Genomic DNA, 18,157 nt, shown 5'->3' with positions numbered 1-18,157 from the left:
TGAGAATTATTGTTTTAATAAATATTTCCAAGATAATAATGCCATGATCTAACTTTTCCTCAGTATTGAGTGATCTAATGCAAGTTAAGGTTTACAATGTAAAATCGGTAAAAATCAACGTCTAGGGAAGGCTATTATTATTATTATTATTATTATTATTAGGCTTATTGTTATTATGGGATTATTGTTAGATGAAAAAGTTCAGATGAGAAAGATTCGTTATCTTTAATGCAAATTAAAGGGCACTTTCCAAAACTCAATTATGCATTGAATAAACTCAGTAATAGCCCTTTCAGTGAAATATTGATTTCTAATCTGAGATGTCATTATTATGCCAGAACAATAATGGGCCTAGACCAAAGAATTGGATTTTGATTTAAAACACTACGTGTTTATTCTAATCTTGAACTTAATATTCCATTTACTTTCATTTTATGCACTCCTTAAACAGTAGCCTATATTATGACAGACTTTATCGTAAAGAGAAAAAAGAAAAAGAAGTGTGCCAAGCCTAACAAAATTGGATTTCCTTCGTCTGGGGGCTGATGACACATACAAGGTCAGTTTCTTTGCAATTACCGCGGGCAATGATCCTTTGGAAAGTAGAAATTAAAAGTTGGGGAAAATAATGGGTAAAACAATCAGCTGTAATTTTGGTAGGGATGAACATGATTATCCTATCAAAAGGGCAAGCCCAGGGGAGTTGGCTGGGACCCAGCCCTGCCCTCCACTCCGCTGCTATAGGAGACTGTCTGCTGCTGCAGACTCCAGTGCAGGGTATTGCGGCCAAGCTGTAATTGAACAGCTGTTAGATATTCTTTCATCTGATCTATGCTGTGTCCTAACAGTGGTTTGAATAGTCTTTCTTTGACGTTTCTTTATGTTTTCGAAGTTTATATGGCAAAATATGCTCACAATTGAGCACTTTATTGGATAAATATAGGACAAGTTATATCTTAGTTATTGTATTTTTTTAAAGTCTGGTGATAGGCCTGTTTAACCTAAACACGTAGTATACAAAAAAAAAAACGTTTCTCCCTGATATCTCTTTGAACAGATTTTCTAATAATGAGGTTGATGATAACAGAATAACAAACGATAGCTTAATAATGATTAAGCAGAATCATCATCATCATATAGGCCTATTTGACAGCGCTTATTCACTGTTTCATCTAAACTGCTGCCCGCAATGCTGTCACCTCGAGTTAACCCTGATTATCTTCATCAGTGGCACGCCAGCCACCACTGATATCTAACAATTGATAAAACATTTGTTTTTACTTTAATATTTTGTCGTTTATTTTATCCTTAACAGAAAACCTAGGCTATTTTCATAGTCCCATGTAGGCCTGTGACACGCATTAATATTTCCCTGCGGTCCAACCTCTTGAACCTACACAATTAATTATATTGCAGCATCCGCGGGTCCTGTTGTCCCGACAAACAGATTGAGGGGAGGTAGTGCCATAATTACAATTTCCACGTTGCCTCAGTGTCCATTCTCCAAATTTAGACGTATAACGCTCGATAATTTGCATGTAAATAGTGTCTTTCAAGAGCTCCCTTTTGCAACACCCCGCGAGCTTGCATAGCCTACTCGGTTCAGCCACTGAACTTTCGAAGATGGAAGGGCCATGACGTCGCGTGAATTACAGACAGTTACCTGTCAATTATCCGCGCGTTAATCACCCAAATTCAATCTCACGAAAACAGACTCTCTCTTCAACAGCAAAATTAGTAATCTGTCAACATGAAAAACCAGTCTGGCCTATCCACAGACACCCCCAACCGCTGCAATGTTACAGCTGAATTAATAATAGGGTCACGCAACGCGCCAGGCTCTGGCTGGGCTCTTCCATCTATGGAAGTCCCTGGCAAAATGTTCAGGTCCAGGTCAGGATCAGATTTTTGTGTAAGGAACATCAATTTACATTTGATTATAACATTAGGGGAGACTGGTGCTGGTTGTAACATGGGATAGTTGTAACACTCTCAATATCTCCAATCAGGAACAAGCTAGAATTATGTGACTCACTCTGCACATGCTCAGTTTAGTCCTCAACATTCATGAAGAAGCAAGAGCCTGTGATAGACTGCACAATTTATTGACAACAGTCTGATTTTGAGGTAAGAAAGTTTTTTTTTAACCAAATTTGTTTTTGTGATGGCATCACCTGCTTTGTAGTTATATTCACCAAACTTATATCAGGTTTATAACCAGTGTGTGTAAATATATTTGATGCAAGTTAGCAATACTAAAGTTCAACATGTAGCTAAAATTGAAGCTAGCTAATGGTTGCAAGGGTCAGACTGCCATAACTGTGACTCTGAGTGAACATGTCTGTGACTCTGAGTGAACATGTCGAACATTTACACACACACACACACACACACACACACACACACACACACACACACACACACACACACACACACACACACACACACACACACACACACACACACACACACACACACACACACACACACACACACACACACACACACACTTAGCTCCAATGTTGTTGTTTAGTTGAGAAGGGCCATTTAATGGAGCGTAAAAATAATACACATTTTATGATTTGTATTATGATTTAATTATTTTTGCCACAAAATATGAAACAGTGCAATGTTGTTCTCATGTTCTCAATAAAGGTTTTCAATATTTCGTTGTATGTCATGATTTATGCTTGAAAACAAAAAAAATTACATTTTACCCCAAGCCCTGTTACCACTGACCATGGAGGTAGGGAAAATTGGAACATTTCACTCCTTGTATTTGAGAGAAAGTCACACTTTATCTGTTTGATTTAGAGAGATGACACCTATCCCAATATGTAACAGACATGATGGAAGTTGTTCGTATCACATATTGAATGTAGCAGCTCAAATTGACAGAAATGCAAAAAGTGTTACAACCAACCCCAGTCTCCCCTATGCTATTTGACTTGCCCACTGTGACAATAAGCAGCATTCAATAAGTTAGAGACTCCACATAATGACAGAATACACAGAATCCATATGCTAAGACTGGTATATGAGCAGTATTTTGGTAAGATGGCTGAACCCGTTTGTCTTACCATCTGAATGAATAAAAAGACAAAATCTGACACTGAAAGAGCAATGGTCAACATCCAATCAACATCCAATACCAAACATGAGGGGGAAAATCCTGAGAGGAGCCCAGGCTACCAGTGAGGGAGTCGGCATGTAAGAGAGAGAAACTGGCATGGCTCTCTTTGGGAGTTGGCATGGAAGAGAGAGAGCCTGGCACGCCTCTCTGTGGGAGTTGGCATGTAAGAGAGAGAGACTGGCATGGCTCCATGTCGGAGTTGGCATGGAAGAGAGAGAGCCTGGTACGTCTCTCTGTGGGAGTTGGCATGCAAGAGAGAGAAACTGGCATGGCTCCATGTCGGAGTTGGCATGGAAGAGAGAGACTGGCATGGCTCCCTGTGGGAGTTGGCATGGAACAGAAAAAGACTGGCATGGCTCCCTGTGGGAGTTGGCATGATATATAGAGAGACTGGCATGTAAGACAGAGAGACTGGCATAAAAGAGAGAGAGACTGGCATGAACGAGAGAGAGACTGGCATGATAGAGAGAAAGACTGGTATGGAAGAGCGCAAGACTGGCATTAAAGAGAGATAGACTGGCATGATACAGAGAGAGACTGGCATGGAAGAGCGAGACTGGCATATAAGAGAGAGACTGGCATGATGGAGAGAGAGACTGGCATGATAGAGAGAGACTGGCATGGAAGAGAGCAAGACTGGTATAAAAAAGAGAGACTGACATGATGGAAGGAGACAGACTGGCATGATAGCGAGAGAGACTGGCATGGAAGAGACCAAGACTGGCATAAAAAAGAGAGACTGACATGATGGAAGGAGAGAGACTGGCATGATGGAAGGAGAGAGACTGGCATGATAGAGAGAGTGACTGGCATGATAGAGAGAGACTTGCATGATAGAGAGAAAGACTGGCATGATAGAGAGAAATACTGGCATAAAAGAGAGAGAGACTGGCATGATGGAAGAGAGAGAGACTGGCATGATAGAGAGAGGCTTGCATGGAAGAGAGAGTGACTGGCTTGGAAGAGAGAGAGGATGACATGGAAGAAAGAGAGGCTGGCATGGAGGATAGAGAGACTGGCATGATAGAGAGAGACTGGCATTATGGAGAGAGACTGGCATGATGGAGAGAGACTGGCATGATGGAGAGAGCGAGACTGGCGTAAAAGAGAGAGACTGGCATGATAGAGAGAAAGACTGGCATGACAGAAAGACTGGTATCGGAGAGACTGGAATTAAAGAGAGAGAGACTGGCATGATAGAGAGAGACTGGCATGATACAGAGAGAGACTGACATGATAGAGAGATAGACTGGCAAGGAAAAGAGTGAGACTGGCATAAAAGAGAGAGAGACTGGCATGATGGAGAGAGAGAGACTGGCATGATAGAGAGAGAGATTGTCATGGAAGAGAGCGAGACTGGCATAAAAGAGAGAGAGACTGGCATGATAGAGTGAGAGACTGGCATGGAAGAGAGAGAGATTGTCATGGAAGAGAGCGAGACCGGCATAAAAGAGAGAGAGACTGGGATGATGGAGAGAGAGAGACAGGCATGATAGAGAGAGAGACTAGCATGGAAGAGAGACTGGTATAGAAGAGAGAGAGACTGGCATGGAAGAGAGAGAGGCTGGCATGGAAGAGGGAGAGACTGGCATTAAAGAGAGAGAGACTGGCATGATAGAGTGAGAGACTGGCATGGAAGAGAGAGAGACTGGCATGATAGAGTGAGAGACCGGCATGGAAGAGAGAGAGACTGGCATGATAGAGTGAGAGACTGGCATGGAAGAGAGAGAGATTGTCATGGAAGAGAGCGAGACCGGCATAAAAGAGAGAGAGACTGGGATGATGGAGAGAGAGAGACAGGCATGATAGAGAGAGAGACTAGCATGGAAGAGAGACTGGTATAGAAGAGAGAGAGACTGGCATGGAAGAGAGAGAGGCTGGCATGGAAGAGGGAGAGACTGGCATTAAAGAGAGAGAGACTGGCATGATAGAGTGAGAGACTGGCATGGAAGAGAGAGAGACTGGCATGATAGAGTGAGAGACCGGCATGGAAGAGAGAGAGACTGGCATGATAGAGTGAGAGACTGGCATGGAAGAGAGAGACTGGCATGATAGAGTGAGAGACTGGCATGATAGAGTGAGAGACTGGCATGATAGAGTGAGAGACTGGCATGATAGAGTAAGAGACTGGCATGATAGAGTGAGAGACTGGCATGATAGAGTGAGAGACTGGCATGATAGAGTGAGAGACTGGCATGGAAGAGAGATAGCGCTGCAACAAAGATTTAAATCACCATGGAGGGGGAAAGAATCTCACTCAGTAATGAGCTTAATTAAGGTTAATGAGCTCTGCTCTGCCTCTAGATTATTAAATTAATCTGATCATATGAATGAATCATAATTAGTACAATTATAAACTTAAACGTTTTTTTACAGATGAAACCGTTTTTTGGTACATAGGACGCAGAATAATTATAGTGGATATATATACAGTACCAGTCAAAAGTTTGGACACACCTACTCATTCGAAGGTTTTTCTTTATTTTATTAGGGCTGAAATCTGAGGTGCAGTTAACTCTAATGAACTTATCCTCTGCAGCAGAGGTAGCTCTGGGTCTTCCTTTCCTATGGTGGTCCTCATGAGAGAGTTTTATCATAGCGCTTGATGGTTTTTGAGGCTGCACTTGAAGAAACTTTCAAAGTTCAGTCCGGATTGACTGACTTTCAGGTCTTAAAGTAATGATGGACTGTCATTTCTCTTTGCTTATTTGAGCTGTTCTTGCCATAATATGGACTTGGTCTTTTACCAAATAGGGCTATGCCACCACTACCTTGTCACAACACAACTGATTGGCTCAAACGCATTAAGAAGGAAAGAAAGAAATTCCACGAATTAACTTTTAACGAGGCACACCTGTTAATTGAATTGCATTCCAGGTGACTACCTCATGAAGCTGGTTGAGAGAATGCCAAGAGTGTGCAAAGCTGTCATCAAGGCAAAGGGTGGCTACTTTGAAGAATCTCAAATATAAAATCTATTTTGATTTGTTGAACACTTTTTTGGTTACTACATGATTCAATATGTGTTATTTCATAGTTTTGATGTCTTCACTCTTATTCTACAATGTAGAAAATAGTACAAATAAAGAAAAACAGTTGAATGAATAGGTGTGCCCAAACTTTTGACCGGTACTACACTACCGGTCAAACGTTTTAGAACACCTACTCATTCAAGGCTTGTGTTGTGACAACGTGGGGTGGGGGGGGGGGGGTATTCAGAAGATAGCCCTATTTAGTAAAATACCAAGTCCATATTTTGGCGAGAACAGCTCAAATAAGCAAAGAGAAACAACAATCTATCATTACTTTAAGACATGAAGGTCAGTCAATACAGAAGTTTCTTCAAGTGCAGTCGCAAAAACCATCAAGCGCTATGATGAAACTGGCTCTCATGAGGACCGCCACAGGAATGGAAGACCCAGAGTTACCACTGCTGCAGAGGATAAGTTCATTAGAGTTACCTGCCTCAGAAATTGCAGCCCAAGTAAATGCTTCACAGAGTTCAATGACATCAATAAGAAGAAGAGACTTGCTTGGGCTAAGAAACACGAGCAATGGACATTAGACCGGTGGAAATTTGACCTTTGGTCTGGAGTCCAAATTTGAGATTTTTGGTTCCAACCCCGTGTCTTTGTGAGATGTGATGTTGGAGAACGGATGATCTTTGCATGTGTATTTCCCACCGTAAAGCATGGAGGAGGAGGTGTGATGGTGTGGGGGTGCTTTGCTGGTGACACTGTCAGTGATTTATTTAGAATTCAAAGCGCACTTAACCAGCATGGCTACCACAGCATTCTGCAGCAATACGCCCTCCCATCTGTTTTGCACTTAGTCGGACTATCATTTGTTTTTCAACAGGACAATGACCAATCACACCTCTAGACTGTGTAAGTCTATTTTACCAAGAAGGCGAGTGATGGAGAACTGCATCAGATGACCTGGCCTCCACAATCCCCCGACCTCAACCAAATTGAGATGGTTTGGGAGAAGTCGGACCGCAGAGTGAAGGAAAAGCAGCCAACAAGTGCTCAGAATATGTGGGAACTCCTTCAAGACTATTGAAAAAGCATTCCAGGTGAAGCTGGTTGAGAGAATGCCAAGAGTGTGCAAAGCTGTCATCAAGGCAAAGGGTGGCAATTTGAAGAATCTCAAATATAACAGAGATAAAAAAGTGATCCACAGATGCTGACCAATTGGATCCCGGTCTGCTTAAGTGTACAGTGCCTATCATTGTTGGCTCAATAATCCACATTTTTTATTTAACATTGTTATCAGGAAATATTCCAAAAGTATGGAAATCAGCTCTTGTTCTGCCACTCCATAAGGACGGAGATAGTAGTGATCTTCATTATCACCCCATTTCAAGGCTTCCTTGTCTAGCTAAGACTCTTGAAACCTTGGTAAATGTACAACTTTGCTCTTTTTTATCCGAGGAATGTATTTTGAATGCAAATTAATCAGGGTTTAGGCCAGCAACCACTTCAGTTGTTAATGATCTTGTCAATTGCTTTAAACACTAAAATGAAATGTGCTGCTTTGTTTGTGGACCTGTCAAAAGATTTTGATACTGTTGATCATGCTATTTTATTGAATAAGTTGCCCTCGATAGGCCTGAGCTCTGACGCCTGTTCACGGTTTCATGATTAACTTAGTGATAGGATTCAGGCCATCGTGATAGATGGAGTTTCTTGAAGTACATCAAGGTGTACCACAGGGGTCGATTTTGGGACCTGTTCTCTTCACTATTATATTAACACCATTGGTCAATCTGTCAAAAATGTTCAACTTCATCTATATGCGGATGATATTATTATGTATGCAATTGCCCAGACTGTTGATCTGGCTGTATCAAATCTACAGTCAGATTTTATAGCTATGCAGGAATCCCTTGCTGATTTAAAATGTGTGCTTAATACCAGTAAAACCAAATACATGTTGTTTTTAAACTTTTTGCAATTTTGTTTCAGATGAACATCATGTTCACTCATTAGATGGTTCTCCAATAGCATTCTGCAGCGATACGCCATACCATCTGATTTGCGCTTAGTGGGACTATCATTTATTTTTCCAAATGACAATGACCCAACACACCTCCAGGCTGTATAAGGGCTATTTTACCAAGAAGGAGAGGGATGGAGTGCTGCATCAGATGACCTGGCCTCCACAATGAATTCTGTTCAAATAAAATACAAAAGTAGAAATGTTGGAAAAGTACTAGTGCACCACCTCACAATAGTCACAATATGTCACCAGGGTTGGTGCGTCTAGCAGCTAGCCTAAACTTTTTGTAACGGATTTCTAGCTCTTCCTCCTCCTCGTACGAGGAGAGACGAGACGGATCAGATGACCAATATGCAGCGTGGTAGTTAGACATAATGAATTTATTGAACAAGACAAAAACGAACTATACTTGAATAACTAACAAAATAACAAAACGAAAACGTAGACAGACCTGGACATGCGAACTTACATACAACGAAGAACTCACGAACAGGAAAATGACTACACAAAAGAACTAACGTAAAAACAAACCGAGAAAGTCCCGTGTTGCGCAACAAACACAGACACAGGAGACAACCACCCACAACAATCAATGTGAAAACACCTACCTTAATATGGCTCTCAATCAGAGGAAATGAAAACCACCTGCCTCTAATTGAGAACCATATCAGGTCACCCTTTACCAACATAGAAACACATAACATAGACTGCCCACCCAAACTCACGCCCTGACTGTCAAACACATACAAAATAACAGAAAACCGGTCAGGAACGTGACACTTTTGACATACAGTGACCATTTTGATTGGTTCAAGAACAATACGTTACAGTAGAAAGGTTCCGCCTACAAATGCAAACAGTGCATGATGAACATTGTTTTATCCTGGAGCCCTGGTTTCAGGGTTTGATTGAATAGGACTTTGGGTCCCTTATCGTGTAAAAACACTGCATAAAAAGCAACTCAAAACACTGTCTGATTTCTGGTCAATTTCTCTAGAGACATGTAGTTCCAGGGATAGGGCTTGGGGGGGAGGAGGCTTGGGGGGGAGGGTCAGCCACGACTGTGAACAGGACGGCAGCAGTTTAACGATTTCAAATGAGCTCTGAGTGGTAAAAACCTGACAATTCCCCATCGCGATGGCACATGACAGTTAAAATGACCAGAAATCAATATTCTGACCGGGTGTCTCACAATGATAAGACCGACCAAGACAATGTTGACTATTAAACTTGACAGCTTGAGATATTACACTATTAGTTATGCTATTTTTAATAATCTATAATATTTGGGCTATAATTAATTAATTATACGGGTCAGATAATATCTGAGGCTGGGATGAGATCGGAGGGGTCTATTAAGGCTGGTAATGAGAAAGGAGAAATCTAATCTAAGGATGGGGAGCTGTGAAGGAACAAATATACAACCACCTCCCTCCTTCAGTTAGAGAGGAGAGAGGGAGAGGAGAGAGGGAGAGGAGAGAGGGAGAGGAGAGGAGAGAGGGAGAGGAGAGAGGGAGAGGAGGTAAGGGGAGAAAGGAGGGGGAGAGAGAGGTATGGGAAGAAAGAGGGAGAGTAAACAATAAAGGGAAGTTACCAGTAAAAAAGACCAGTAAAATGAGGGAAAGAATGCACATATACCTAATAGACAACATGTTTCCATGAACTGGGCTAAAACCTCTTTAAGATATCAGGAGGAACAAAGAGAGCATCAGAAAACACTGCTTCATATTTAATATACTACTAAACCAATCATGGATAACAGACAGTAGATAATGCTATATGCTATAGAAACACTGCTTTATATATTAATGTACTAGTAAACCAATCATGGATAACAGACAGTAGATAATGCTATATGCTATAGAAACACTGCTTTATATATTAATGTACTACTAAACCAATTATGGATAACAGACAGTAGATAATGCTATATGTTATAGAAACACTTCTTTATATTTTAATGTACTACTAAACCGATCTTGCATTACAGACAGTAGATAATGCTATATGCTATAGAAACACTGATTTATATTTAATATACTACTAAACCAATCATGGATAACAGACAGTAGATAATGCTATATGCTATAGAAACACTGATTTATATTTAATATACTACTAAACCAATCATGGATAACAGACAGTAGATAATGCTATATGCTATAGAAACACTGCTTTATATATTAATGTACTAGTAAACCAATCATGGTTAACAGACAGTAGATAATGCTATATGCTATAGAAACACTGCTTTATATATTAATGTACTAGTAAACCAATCATGGTTAACAGACAGTAGATAATGCTACATGCTATAGAAACACTGCTTTATATATTAATGTACTAGTAAACCAATCATGGTTAACAGACAGTATAGATGCTATATTCTTTAGAAACACTGCTTTTCTCACAGACAGACAGTGAAAAGTTAAACGTTGAAGTCATCTTCTTAAATCCTTGCTCCACAGCTAGACAGACACTACTAGCTTATGGTGCACCACCCCTGTTACTGGGAAGGCTCTCCACATATTGGCCGTGATGGATTGCAGTGTGTAGGTCAGTATTGTGATGTTCTGGGTGAAGGAGAGGGTGACTCCACGGTTCCCTGCAGGCTGATTGGGGGTCACTACGGCCGTCCCATGGCTGCCGCGAGGTGAGACACTCCGCCAGGAGCCAGATCATGTCTGATTTGCAGGGGTTACACACCAGCAGTCAGACTGTTTGCTCTATTTCAGCACCAGTTTAGTCCTCCTTAATAACTGTAGCCACTACAAACACTTAAAAGTAACACTGTCAAGCCTACTGCTTCACTTTTCCACTTTGAACAGTAGAACTGACTGCTGAATAGCTACTACTGATGAAGTTTACAACAGAACTGACTGCTGAGTAGCTACTACTGATGAAGTTTACAACAGAACTGACTGCGGAATAGCTACTACTGATGAAGTTTACAACAGAACTGACTGCTGAGTAGCTACTACTGATGAAGTTTACAACAGAACTGACTGCGGAATAGCTACTACTGATGAAGTTTACAACAGAACTGACTGCTGAGTAGCTACTACTGATGAAGTTTACAACAGTAGAACTGACTGCTGAGTAGCTACTACTGATGAAGTTTACAACAGAACTGACTGCTGAGTAGCTACTACTGATGAAGTTTACAACAGAACTGACTGCTGAGTAGCTACTACTGATGAAGTTTACAACAGTAGAACTGACTGCTGAGTAGCTACTACTGATGAAGTTTACAACAGTAGAACTGACTGCTGAATAGCTACTACTGATGAAGTTTACAACAGAACTGACTGCTGAATAGCTACTACTGATGAAGTTTACAACAGAACTGACTGCTGAGTAGCTACTACTGATGAAGTTTATAACAGAACTGCCTGCTGAATAACTACGACTGATGAAGTTTACAACAGAACTGACTGCTGAATAGCTACTACTGATGAAGTTTACAACAGAACTGACTGCTGAATAGCTACTACTGATGAAGTTTACAACAGAACTGACTGCTGAATATCTACTACTGATGAAGTTTACAACAGAACTGACTGCTGAATAGCTACTACTGATGAAGTTTACAACAGAATTGACTGCTGAATAACTACTACTGATGAAGTTTACAACAGTAGAACTGACTGTTGAATAGCTACGACTGATGAAGTTTACAACAGAAATGACTGCTGAATAGCTACTACTGATGAAGTTTACAACAGAACTGACTGCTGAATAGCTACTACTGATGAAGTTTACAACAGAACTGACTGCTGAATATCTACTACTGATGAAGTTTACAACAGTAGAACTGACTGCTGAATAGCTACTACTGATGAAGTTTACAACAGTAGAACTGACTGCTGAATATCTACTACTGATGAAGTTTACAACAGTATATCTGTCTGCTGAGTAGCTACTACTGATGAAGTTTACAACAGTAGAACTGACTGTTGAATAGCTACGACTGATGAAGTTTACAACAGAAATGACTGCTGAATAACTACTACTGATGAAGTTTACAACAGTAGAACTGACTGTTGAATAGCTACGACTGATGAAGTTTACAACAGAAATGACTGCTGAATAACTACTACTGATGAAGTGTACAACAGAACTGACTGCGGAATAGCTACTACTGATTAAGTTTATAACAGACCTGACTGCTGAATAGCTACTACTGATGAAGTTTACAACAGTAGAACTGACTGCTGAGTAGCTACTACTGATGAAGTTTACAACAGAACTGACTGCTGAATAGCTACTACTGATGAAGTTTACAACAGTAGAACTGACTACTGAAGAGCTACTACTGATGAAGTTTACAACAGAACTGACTGCTGAATAGCTACTACTGATTAAGTTTACAACAGTAGAACTGACTGCTGAATAGCTACTACTGATGAAGTTTACAACAGTAGAACTGACTGCTGAATAGCTACCACTGATGAAGTTTACAACAGTAGAACTGACTGCTGAATAGCTACGACTGATGAAGTTTACAACAGAAATGACTGCTGAATAACTACTACTGATGAAGTTTACAACAGTAGAACTGACTGCTGAATAGCTACGACTGATGAAGTTTACAACAGTAGAACTGACTGCTGAATAGCTACTACTGATGAAGTTTACAACAGAACTGACTGCTGAATAGCTACTACTGATGAAGTTTACAACAGTAGAACTGACTGCTGAATAGCTACTACTGATGAAGTTTACAACAGTAGAACTGACTGCTGAATAGCTACTACTGATGAAGTTTACAACAGAACTGACTGCTGAATAGCTACTACTGATGAAGTTTACAACAGTAGAACTGACTGCTGAATAGCTACTACTGATGAAGTTTACAACAGAACTGACTGCTGAGTAGCTACTACTGATGAAGTTTATAACAGAACTGACTGCTGAATAGCTACTACTGATGAAGTTTACAACAGAACTGACTGCTGAGTAGCTACTACTGATGAAGTTTACAACAGAACTGACTGCTGAGTAGCTACGACTGATGAAGTTTACAACAGAACTGACTGCTGAATAGCTACTACTGATGAAGTTTACAACAGAACTGACTGCTGAATAGCTACTACTGATGAAGTTTACAACAGAACTGACTGCTGAGTAGCTACTACTGATGAAGTTTACAACAGAACTGACTGCTGAGTAGCTACGACTGATGAAGTTTACAACAGTAGAACTGACTGCTGAGTAGCTACGACTGATGAAGTTTACAACAGAACTGACTGCTGAATAGCTACTACTGATGAAGTTTACAACAGTAGAACTGACTGCTGAATAACTACTACTGATGAAGTTTACAACAGTAGAACTGACTGCTGAATAGCTACTACTGATGAAGTTTAGAACAGTAGAACTGACTGCTGAATAACTACTACTGATGAAGTTTACAACAGTAGAACTGACTGCTGAATAGCTACTACTGATGAAGTTTACAACAGTAGAACTGACTGCTGAGTAGCTACTACTGATGAAGTTTACAACAGAACTGACTGCTGAATAGCTACTACTGATGAAGTTTAGAACAGTAGAACTGACTGCTGAGTAGCTACTACTGATGAAGTTTACAACAGTAGAACTGACTGCTGAGTAGCTACTACTGATGAAGTTTACAACAGAACTGACTGCTGAATAGCTACTACTGATGAAGTTTAGAACAGTAGAACTGACTGCTGAGTAGCTACTACTGATGAAGTTTACAACAGTAGAACTGACTGCTGAATAGCTACGACTGCTGAAGTTTACAACAGAACTGACTGCTGAATAGCTACTACTGATGAAGTTTACAACGGAACTGACTGCTGAATAGCTACTACTGATGAAGTTTACAACAGAACTGACTGCTGAATATCTACTACTGATGAAGTTTACAACAGTATATCTGTCTGCTGAATAGCTACTACTGATGAAGTTTACAACAGTAGAACTGACTGCTGAATAGCTACTACTGATGTAGTTTACAACAGAACTGACTGCTGAATATCTACTACTGATGAAGTTTACAACAGTATATCTGTCTGCTGAATAGCTACTACTGATGAAGTTTACAACAGTAGAACTGACTGCTGAATAGCTACTACTGATGAAGTTTACAACAGCATAACTAACTGCTGAATAGCTACTACTGATGAAGTTTACAACAGAACTGACTGCTGAGTAGCTACTACTGATGAAGTTTACAACAGAACTGACTGCGGAATAGCTACTACTGATGAAGTTTACAACAGAACTGACTGCTGAGTAGCTACTACTGATGAAGTTTACAACAGAACTGACTGCGGAATAGCTACTACTGATGAAGTTTACAACAGAACTGACTGCTGAGTAGCTACTACTGATGAAGTTTACAACAGTAGAACTGACTGCTGAGTAGCTACTACTGATGAAGTTTACAACAGAACTGACTGCTGAGTAGCTACTACTGATGAAGTTTACAACAGAACTGACTGCTGAGTAGCTACTACTGATGAAGTTTACAACAGTAGAACTGACTGCTGAGTAGCTACTACTGATGAAGTTTACAACAGTAGAACTGACTGCTGAATAGCTACTACTGATGAAGTTTACAACAGAACTGACTGCTGAATAGCTACTACTGATGAAGTTTACAACAGAACTGACTGCTGAGTAGCTACTACTGATGAAGTTTATAACAGAACTGCCTGCTGAATAACTACGACTGATGAAGTTTACAACAGAACTGACTGCTGAATAGCTACTACTGATGAAGTTTACAACAGAACTGACTGCTGAATAGCTACTACTGATGAAGTTTACAACAGAACTGACTGCTGAATATCTACTACTGATGAAGTTTACAACAGAACTGACTGCTGAATAGCTACTACTGATGAAGTTTACAACAGAATTGACTGCTGAATAACTACTACTGATGAAGTTTACAACAGTAGAACTGACTGTTGAATAGCTACGACTGATGAAGTTTACAACAGAAATGACTGCTGAATAGCTACTACTGATGAAGTTTACAACAGAACTGACTGCTGAATAGCTACTACTGATGAAGTTTACAACAGAACTGACTGCTGAATATCTACTACTGATGAAGTTTACAACAGTAGAACTGACTGCTGAATAGCTACTACTGATGAAGTTTACAACAGTAGAACTGACTGCTGAATATCTACTACTGATGAAGTTTACAACAGTATATCTGTCTGCTGAGTAGCTACTACTGATGAAGTTTACAACAGTAGAACTGACTGTTGAATAGCTACGACTGATGAAGTTTACAACAGAAATGACTGCTGAATAACTACTACTGATGAAGTTTACAACAGTAGAACTGACTGTTGAATAGCTACGACTGATGAAGTTTACAACAGAAATGACTGCTGAATAACTACTACTGATGAAGTGTACAACAGAACTGACTGCGGAATAGCTACTACTGATTAAGTTTATAACAGACCTGACTGCTGAATAGCTACTACTGATGAAGTTTACAACAGTAGAACTGACTGCTGAGTAGCTACTACTGATGAAGTTTACAACAGAACTGACTGCTGAATAGCTACTACTGATGAAGTTTACAACAGTAGAACTGACTACTGAAGAGCTACTACTGATGAAGTTTACAACAGAACTGACTGCTGAATAGCTACTACTGATTAAGTTTACAACAGTAGAACTGACTGCTGAATAGCTACTACTGATGAAGTTTACAACAGTAGAACTGACTGCTGAATAGCTACCACTGATGAAGTTTACAACAGTAGAACTGACTGCTGAATAGCTACGACTGATGAAGTTTACAACAGAAATGACTGCTGAATAACTACTACTGATGAAGTTTACAACAGTAGAACTGACTGCTGAATAGCTACGACTGATGAAGTTTACAACAGTAGAACTGACTGCTGAATAGCTACTACTGATGAAGTTTACAACAGAACTGACTGCTGAATAGCTACTACTGATGAAGTTTACAACAGTAGAACTGACTGCTGAATAGCTACTACTGATGAAGTTTACAACAGTAGAACTGACTGCTGAATAGCTACTACTGATGAAGTTTACAACAGAACTGACTGCTGAATAGCTACTACTGATGAAGTTTACAACAGTAGAACTGACTGCTGAATAGCTACTACTGATGAAGTTTACAACAGAACTGACTGCTGAGTAGCTACTACTGATGAAGTTTATAACAGAACTGACTGCTGAATAGCTACTACTGATGAAGTTTACAACAGAACTGACTGCTGAGTAGCTACTACTGATGAAGTTTACAACAGAACTGACTGCTGAGTAGCTACGACTGATGAAGTTTACAACAGAACTGACTGCTGAATAGCTACTACTGATGAAGTTTACAACAGAACTGACTGCTGAATAGCTACTACTGATGAAGTTTACAACAGAACTGACTGCTGAGTAGCTACTACTGATGAAGTTTACAACAGAACTGACTGCTGAGTAGCTACGACTGATGAAGTTTACAACAGTAGAACTGACTGCTGAGTAGCTACGACTGATGAAGTTTACAACAGAACTGACTGCTGAATAGCTACTACTGATGAAGTTTACAACAGTAGAACTGACTGCTGAATAACTACTACTGATGAAGTTTACAACAGTAGAACTGACTGCTGAATAGCTACTACTGATGAAGTTTAGAACAGTAGAACTGACTGCTGAATAACTACTACTGATGAAGTTTACAACAGTAGAACTGACTGCTGAATAGCTACTACTGATGAAGTTTACAACAGTAGAACTGACTGCTGAGTAGCTACTACTGATGAAGTTTACAACAGAACTGACTGCTGAATAGCTACTACTGATGAAGTTTAGAACAGTAGAACTGACTGCTGAGTAGCTACTACTGATGAAGTTTACAACAGTAGAACTGACTGCTGAGTAGCTACTACTGATGAAGTTTACAACAGAACTGACTGCTGAATAGCTACTACTGATGAAGTTTAGAACAGTAGAACTGACTGCTGAGTAGCTACTACTGATGAAGTTTACAACAGTAGAACTGACTGCTGAATAGCTACGACTGCTGAAGTTTACAACAGAACTGACTGCTGAATAGCTACTACTGATGAAGTTTACAACGGAACTGACTGCTGAATAGCTACTACTGATGAAGTTTACAACAGAACTGACTGCTGAATATCTACTACTGATGAAGTTTACAACAGTATATCTGTCTGCTGAATAGCTACTACTGATGAAGTTTACAACAGTAGAACTGACTGCTGAATAGCTACTACTGATGTAGTTTACAACAGAACTGACTGCTGAATATCTACTACTGATGAAGTTTACAACAGTATATCTGTCTGCTGAATAGCTACTACTGATGAAGTTTACAACAGTAGAACTGACTGCTGAATAGCTACTACTGATGAAGTTTACAACAGCATAACTAACTGCTGAATAGCTACTACTGAAAATAACTTTCAATAATTTTCTTGATTCAAATGGAAAAACAAGAGCCACGAAAATACGAAGTTTAGAAAATACAGAGCATTTACTTAATGCATAAATAATCTAAATATGCACTTCCAGGAAGCAGTGAATCACCCCTAGACACACATTAGGGAAAGGAGACAGGTTGAGAGCCTACATGGACATGAACAATGTCCCTCTAGTACGTCTCAAATGGGGCTCTCCAGATCCTCCACCTGACTCGTCTGGTCAGAGAGGTTCGTATGTTGACCCCCCCCCCCACACACACACCTTTCTCTGGCTCCTGACAGGGAGAGTTTATTTTGTCTGTGGTGCAGGGTGGCCAGGGCCCCTATCCCTCTACCTCCACCCGTCTGGGACTAGATTGGCTGGATTTACTCACAGGGATATAGTATCTTCCGCTGCACTTGTGGATCAGGCTTTAAATTGTGGTAACGTGCCAGAGGCAGAGTAGTTTAAATGCATTGGAACCCAGGGCCCTATGAGCTTAATTAACAGATAGAGTGCTGGGTATAAATCCGCTTACACACTTTAATGGAGAAGAGGCAGACGGTGTGG

The sequence above is a fragment of the Salvelinus fontinalis genome, chromosome 29, assembly GCF_029448725.1.
Source record: "Salvelinus fontinalis isolate EN_2023a chromosome 29, ASM2944872v1, whole genome shotgun sequence".
NCBI classification, from domain to species: domain Eukaryota; kingdom Metazoa; phylum Chordata; class Actinopteri; order Salmoniformes; family Salmonidae; genus Salvelinus; species Salvelinus fontinalis.
The sequence above is the reverse complement of the archived record's forward strand: the minus strand, read 5'-3'. Positions refer to the sequence as shown.